A 7,889-nucleotide genomic window follows, 5' to 3' on the forward strand; every position below is an offset into this window, starting at 1 on the left:
CTGTTACTTCATGCTCTCAACGCCAGAACAATAATCGAAGGAACGACAACCGTCCGGATCTAAATTCAGAAGGGCAAACTAGTACTCGACCGAAAGACTTAAGATGCCCAAAATGCAAGAAGTACCATCCGAATAGACCATGCAGAGCCGGGCTAGGTGTATGCCACAAGTGCGGGAAGCCGGGGCATATGGCTCGAGACTGTCCACACAGGAAAGGTCGGGATGCAGCCGAATCCGATTCTTAGACTCGAGGTAACCATAAACTAGCAGTTAAATTTCGAACTTCCTTGCATATCATTAATATGTGATATTTATTCGTAATATATGACGCGCGTTGATAATTGAAAAGCTCAAGTCAACGACTGGTCGAAAGCTATTAGTTGTTAAGACAGAGTAATGTTTAGTTAACTTATAAGGGTAGATCAGTTTGGAGAGATGTTAGGTTTAAAATAGATAAGGGTTAGAGATGAAGATAATTCGAAAATTTCTTTCGAGACGCGTTATGGTCATTAAAAGTATACGGTGAAGTCTTTTGGGTTAACTAATGCTCCAGCAGTATTCATGGATTATATGAACAGAATTTTCTGGCTGTACTTGGACAAGTTTTTTATTGTCTTCATTGATGATATTCTTGTTTACTCTAAGACTGAGGAGGAGCATGCTAATCACTTGTGAACTGTGCTGCAAACTCTGAGAGATAGGAAGTTATATGCTAAGTTATCTAAATGCGAGTTTTGGAAGAGTGAGGTGAAGTTTCTCGGTCACGTGGTGAGTAAGTAGGGAATAGCCATGGATCCTGCTAAGGTGGAAGTAGTAATGAATTGGGAACGACCGACTTCAGTAATAGAGATTAAGAGTTTCCTAAGTTTAGTGGGATAGTATCGGAGATTCATTAAGGGACTTTCACAGCTTGCCTTATCTTTGACTAAGCTGACTAGGAAGAATACGCCTTTTGTTTGGACTTTAGAGTGTAAAGAGAGTTTTTAAGCATTGAAGCAAAAGTTGACTTCTGCGCCCATGTTAGTATTGCTTGAGCCAAGTGAACCGTTTGAAGTATGCTGTAATGCATCATTAAAAGGTTTAGGGTGCGTTCTAAAGTAGCATCGTAATGTTGTGGCATATGCTTCACGGCAATTAAGGCCGTATGAGACGAACTATCCGACTCATGACTTAGAATTTGCTGCTGTTGTGTTTGCTTTGAAAATCTGGAGGCATTATCTCTATGGCATTAAGTTTCATGTTTTCTCAGACCATAAGAGTTTGAAATATCTCTTTGAGCAAAAAGAGTTGAATATGCATCAAAGGAGGTAGATGGAGCTTCTGAAGGATTATGAATTTGATTTAAATTACTATCCTGGAAAAGCGAACGTTGTAGCGGATGCCCTGCGTCAGAAGTCTTTGTATGCAGCTTGGATGATGTTACAAGAAGAAGAGTTACAAAAGGCATTCAAAAGTTTGAACCTGGGAATTAGAAAAAAAATCTAGAATTCTGTGTTTGAGTCAATTGCAGATTTCAAGTGATTTTAAATCAGAACTTCTAAAGGCTCATCAACATGGTGAAGCGTTACGTAAGGTATTGCCAGCAATTGAACAGGGAAGACAGTGGAGAGTGTCAGAAGGTCAGAATGGTTTATGGAGGTTTAAGAACCGAATTGTTGTGCCAGATGTTGGAGACCTGCGACAGAGTATCTTGAAGAAAACTCATAAGAGCGGGTTTTTAATTCATCCAGAAAGTACTAAAATGTACCAATATCTGAAAGCGATGTTCTGGTGGCCAAGAATAAAGAATGATGTGGCATTGTATGTATCTAAATGTTTAACATGTTAGAAGGTTAAGATTGAGCATCAGAGACCATCAGGAACCCTTCAGCCTTTAGAGATTCCACAATGAAAATGGGAGAGTATCGCAGTGGATCTTGTGATAGGTTTACCTAAAACCCGGTCTGGTCGTGACGCTATTTGGGTAGTTGTGGACCGATTGACAAAATCAGACAAAATCAGCTCACTTCCTTCCCATTCGAATAAGTTGCACAATGGAAGAATAGGCCCGAATGTATATCAAAGAGATTGTTAGATTGCACGGCGTGCCTTCTACCATTATATCTGACAGAGATTCTCGTTTCACGTCAAGGTTCTGGGGAGCTTTCCAGCGTGTATTTGGGACTCAGTTAAGTTTGAGTACTGCATATCACCCTCAAACAGATGGTCAGTCAGAGAGAACTATTCAGACCTTGGAGGATATGCTAAGGGCTTGTGTTTTGGACCAGCCGGTGAGCTGGAATCGAAATATATGCCATTAGTAGAATTTGCTTATAATAATAACTACCATGCAAGTATCAGAATGGCTCCGTGTGAGGCTTTATATGGCAGAAAATGTCAATCTCTGCTGTGTTGGTATAAAACTGAAGAAAGAAGTTTATTAGGGCCTGAGATGATAGCTGAAACTACTGAGCAGATAAAGAAGATTCGTAGCCGAATGCTTATAGCCCAAAGCCATTAGAAGAGGTATACTGATGAAAGGCGAAAGCCTTTGGAATTTGAAGAAGGAGAGCATGTCTTTCTGAAAGTTACACCAACCACTGGAGTAGGAAGAGCTATTAAGACTAAGAAACTGAATCTCCGTTATATCGGACCGTTTGAGATCCTGAAAAGAATTGGGCCGGTAGCCTATAGGATTGCCTTACCACTATATCTTTCGAATTTGCACGACGTGTTTCATGTGTCACAGCTTCGAAGATATACTCCTAACGCAAGTCATGTTCTGGAACCGGAACGGATTCAAGTGAGGGAAGGTCTAACACTTCCAGTAATTCCGGTAAGGCTTGATGACACCAGCATTAAACGATTACGCAGGAAAGGAATATTATTGTTAAGAGTAATGTGGAGTCGAGCTGGTATTAAGGAACACACTTGGAAACTCGAATCAGATATACAGAAGGATTACCCACATCTCTTTTAAGATAACTACATCTGAATTTTGAGGGTAAAATTCTTTGCTAGGTGGGTAGGATGTAAACCCCGTTAAATTAGTAGATAATTAGTCAATAAATTAGTTTTTAATAAATAAGATTAGAAATGCAAAAATAATATTAAATTAGGATAGAGCTCATCGAAACGAGAATTTTGACACCAATTTCGAAGAAAACGGTCCAAGATTGGACCGAACAGGCCGAACCGGTTGAACTGGGCCCAAACCGGGCCAGCCTTTTAAAAGAGCCCAGTGCCCTTCTTCTCCTTATTTCAGCTGAACGAAGTTGAAGGCTTTAGGGAGAAAAGGAAACGCCGAACTCTTACGGTAAGCTCTACGTTTCTACCGGAACAATTTCTTTGGTAAGCTATTAATCACTTCCAGCCATTTTTTCCCCCAATTTTTAAATAATTGGAAGTGATATTGAATTTCTTTGATTTCTGATGTTTTAGGATCCAATTAACTTGAGAAAAATGTTCACTCTTGCTTATGTGTAGCTTGGGTAAGGTGAGGATACGATAATTTTATTTTAATTTCATTAAATTTGAGCTTTGAGTATTAAATTGGATATATATGTGTTATGAATGTGTATTAGATTGTGAATAAATAATTGGAGCTTGAAATTGTGAATACTAGAACTTGGAGGAAGCTGATTAGTTGAGGTTTTGAGGGATGTTTTCTTTTTAGGAAAATTGTCTTGGATAATACTTGGGAATCGGCCAAGGTATGGTTTAGGTTTCTTGCATTTAATAAATAATGTTCTGTGAAAACTTAGGCTAGATGACCATAGGATAAGTTGGAATGTAGGTGTATGTTTAATGTTTAGTAATTTGTTGTTGAATATACTTGGTTGGTGTTTGTGGATAATCAGTAATTGATTATGGATGGTGGTTGTTATGTTGATTTGGAAAGAAACATGGTTGAATGTATTAAATGTTGTTGTTGATGAACATATTTGGTTGGTGTTTGTTGGATAGTTAGTGATTGATTATGGATGGTGATTGTTATTATGTTAATTTGGGAAGAATCATGGTTGAATGTTGTTGCTGAGAATTGTGTTGGAATTGATATGTTGAAAGTGAATGGAATGAAAATTAGGGATGAAAATGAGGTTTAAAGAGTTTGAAAAATTTGGTTTTGGGTTGAATTTCGGCGGGCTATAACTTGACTTCCGGAATCCCAAATTGATTTCAACTGTTTTAAATGAAAATTGGATTCGTAAAGTTTATGCCGTTCGAAGAACGGAAGAAAAACGATTTAAAACGATTGAGTTATGTCCATTGGAAGATTGAATTTATAAACTGTGCTTATAACTAATCATGTAGCTTTGCTTTTTCAATTCAGCTACTGTAACTCTGCTACTGCATCTACCTTATTTTTTTTAAAGAACGTACGCCCACGCGTCCATGCGTACGTGACGAGTCCATGCGTGCGCGTAAGGGGTAAACAAGCATGTCCACCCGTACACGTACCTACGCGGACGCGTGACATGAAGTTTTCAACCACGCGTACCCATGACGAGGGACGTGCACGTGAGCTGCACTTTTACAATCCCACGCGTACACGTGAGCCACACGTACATGTGGAACCTATTTCAGCAAACATGTTTTTCAGCATTTTAAACTATATTTCAAATTGTTAAACCTCTATTTTCATTCCATTGGTCATAAATAATAGTGTTAAACCTGATAATCAGATGAAGTTAGAAAATGAGGATAACTTGAAGGTGAAGTGAAGTTGAAAAGTGAAGAATTGATTATGAGATGTTATGGATAAGTCATATATGATGCTTGACTGGATATTCTGATGAAAGATTATGTATGAAATTTGGCTTGAATGATTTAATGATTTGAGATACGAGATTTCCTAGATAAAGTGTCGTGGCGTGCCACCACGTGTACCAGGTTGAAAGCTTGATACTCTGTTGACCTTACGATGTAAGTGTGACCGGGCACTATAAATTCCCGGGAATGTAAACCCCATTGAACAATATTGATTATTTGAGAAAAAGCTATGCATAGACTCTTGGGGATGCACGTCTGGGGACAGTCTAAGGTTTTCGGACTTATTGGATTAGCTGGATAACCGACAGATGAGCCTCATCAGCCATAGGACAGGCATGCATCATATGCATACTACTTGAATTACTTGTTTGTTCATTAACTGGGTGTGCCTAAGTGTACTTGCCATGTTAAATGTATATGTGTTACCTGCAGTATTTGTAACATTATTGTGCTTGTCTTTACCTGCTTATTTGTCTGTGAAGTGCTGACAGAGATGGATGTATGGAGGAATGGCAGTATGGGACTTAGATTTTAAGGTTAAGTTAATTTAGGTTTAGATACTCTTAGAAAACCACCATTTTATGGCTTCTGTTTAAAACTTTAAGCTCTATAATCTGAGTGTCGGCGTTCTAGGATTGCCTCTGGCATTCCCAAGGCCTTATATATTATGTGTGTGGCACCCTTACCATACTGAGAACCCCTGGTTCTCATTTCATAATATGTTGTTGTTTTTCAGATGCAGGTCGAGAGGTGTCTCATTAGGCGTCTGGGCTCTTGAAGCAAAGTGGTTACTGGGCTATTTTGTTGCACAGTGATGTATGTTTATATGTACTTAGATTACTCTCCACATAACTTGTTCTTTTTATCCTCTTAGAGGTTTATGGAGAGACAGGATTTTGTTTATGTACATTTGGGTTGTGTGTGTGTGTGTGTGTAAGTATTCTCTGGCCAGCCTTGACTTCGCAGGCTGAGTTAGGAGCTTGTTATTTTGTATCTTTGTCTCTCTATTCCTACTTTTATTATTTTATGTTTGATAGATATTGTTTTCTTCACACGTAAGTTATTCCGTTTCCAGAGCATTGCGCTTTTTATTTCGCGATTTTGTTTTACCCATTTTTCAAGGCTCCTAGTTTATTATATTCTTTTTACTATTATAGGTACACACTTTATTTTAGAGGTCGTAGCGCCTCATCACCTCTCTATTACATCCTAGGTGTAATGCTCTGTGTGGTAGGGTGTTACAGTCTCAAATTTCCAACCCAGTTCGTCTTTTTTGGCAGGTTATGCGGGCCAGCCCGGCGGGTTTAAGCCCGTTTGGCACCCCTAATAATGACCAACTATATTTATACAATATGTAAGTTGAGAAATAATTAAAATACTATATCAATTAAATTATCATTTAATTTGTGAATTAAGTATATAACTTGTTGCTTTGATGATGTTATTTCTAACTTAAACTTGGATAACGTCATCAAAGTAATAAGTTATATACTTAATTCACAAATTAAATGATAATTTAATTAATATAGTATTTTAATTATTTCACAAATTATATATTATATAAATATAGTTGGTCATTATATATTGTATAACTATATGTTACTTCTGATTTTGAAAAAAAATTCAAGTTATAACTCCTATTTTAGATTAATTTTTTAATATTAAAAGTCTCGATAATAATTTTTTGGGTTAAGTACGATTTTGGTTCCTAAGGTAGGGGCTAAAATTTTTTTTTGTCCCCAACCTTTTTTTGCTATAAAATAGTCCCGAAGGTTTAACTTAGTTTTAAAAACGTCATTTGGACAAAAATACCCTTCTCCCTTTTTCCCCAAAATCAACCAGAAAGCAGAGGCAGAAGAAAAAACAGAAGCAGAAGTAGAAAGCAGAAGTAGAATCAACAACAACAACAATGGATAATGGAATCACAGCAACAATAAAAGCAGAAGCAAAAACAGAAGCAGAAAACAGAACCAAAATCAACAACAATGAAACAACAACAATGGATAATGGAATCACAGCAACAACAAAAGCAAAAATAGAAGCAGAAGTAGAAGCAGAAGGTAGAAGCAGAAAGCAGAAGCAGAAAGCTGAAGCAATAACAATGAAACACCAATAGATCTGCTGGCGTCCGGCGAGGAGCATCGACGACCGTCCAACCTCGCGGCTCTACTGGCATCGACGGGACTCACTCCAGCGGTGGCGGCGGGACATGGCTCGATGGTGACCGACGACGGCAGTTCGCGATGAGGACGACGACAGGGCGTGGCTGGATACGATCTTCCTCAGCGCCTCCGTTCCTCTCTTCTCTTCCTCTCCTCTTCTCTTTCTCTCTTCCTCTGTTCTCTCCTCTCTTGCTGTTAGTGTGAGTGAGATCTGGAACCTCTCTCCTCTTTCGTTAGTGTGACCAAACGGCGAAAAGTGGCAGCGGCGGCGGCAGCAAGGAGTAGCGGCGCTTCCCCTCCCCTTTCTCACCTTCTTGTGCTTAGAGTCTCTGGACTCTCAATATTTTGTCTTAAAGTAACTCTTTAGTATAGATTTTCAATTGATACTCTCGAACTAGTTGGTTCAAGGTATCAGGTGATAAAGTACCCATCGAATTTACTCATCCAAGTCTCTCCTTGACAGAATAACACCAAAAGCACGTAACTAGAAATTTTTTTTATCTTATGGATCCTAGACATGATATTCCAACCCTTGGTTATTTTTCTTTTTCTTTTTTCCTTTTTTTTATTTTTTATTTGTTTTAGTTAGGGGTATTTTCGAAATAAAAATTTAAAATTTAGTAAAAAGGATAATTATAAAACTAAATTAAACTTTCGGGACCATTTTGTAGCAAAAAAAAGGCCGGAGACAAAAAAATTTTTTAGCCCGATCTTAGGAACCAAAATCGTACTTAACCCTAATTTTTTATATGCTAATGAGTCAAATGATGATTTTTAATAAACTTTTAGAAATCGTTTAATGTTCTAATTTACATTCATAAGTTTATAAAAATGTAGATTTTTTGAAATTTGAACTAAAACACAAAAGTTGAATTTCTATTCTTATTCATTTTGATTTTTTTATATTTTATTTGAATTCAAATTGAGGATATTTTTTTTATTAATATTTATATTTTAAAGTAGTAAATATTAATA

The sequence above is a fragment of the Arachis ipaensis genome, chromosome B07 (genome assembly GCF_000816755.2).
Source record: "Arachis ipaensis cultivar K30076 chromosome B07, Araip1.1, whole genome shotgun sequence".
NCBI classification, from domain to species: domain Eukaryota; kingdom Viridiplantae; phylum Streptophyta; class Magnoliopsida; order Fabales; family Fabaceae; genus Arachis; species Arachis ipaensis.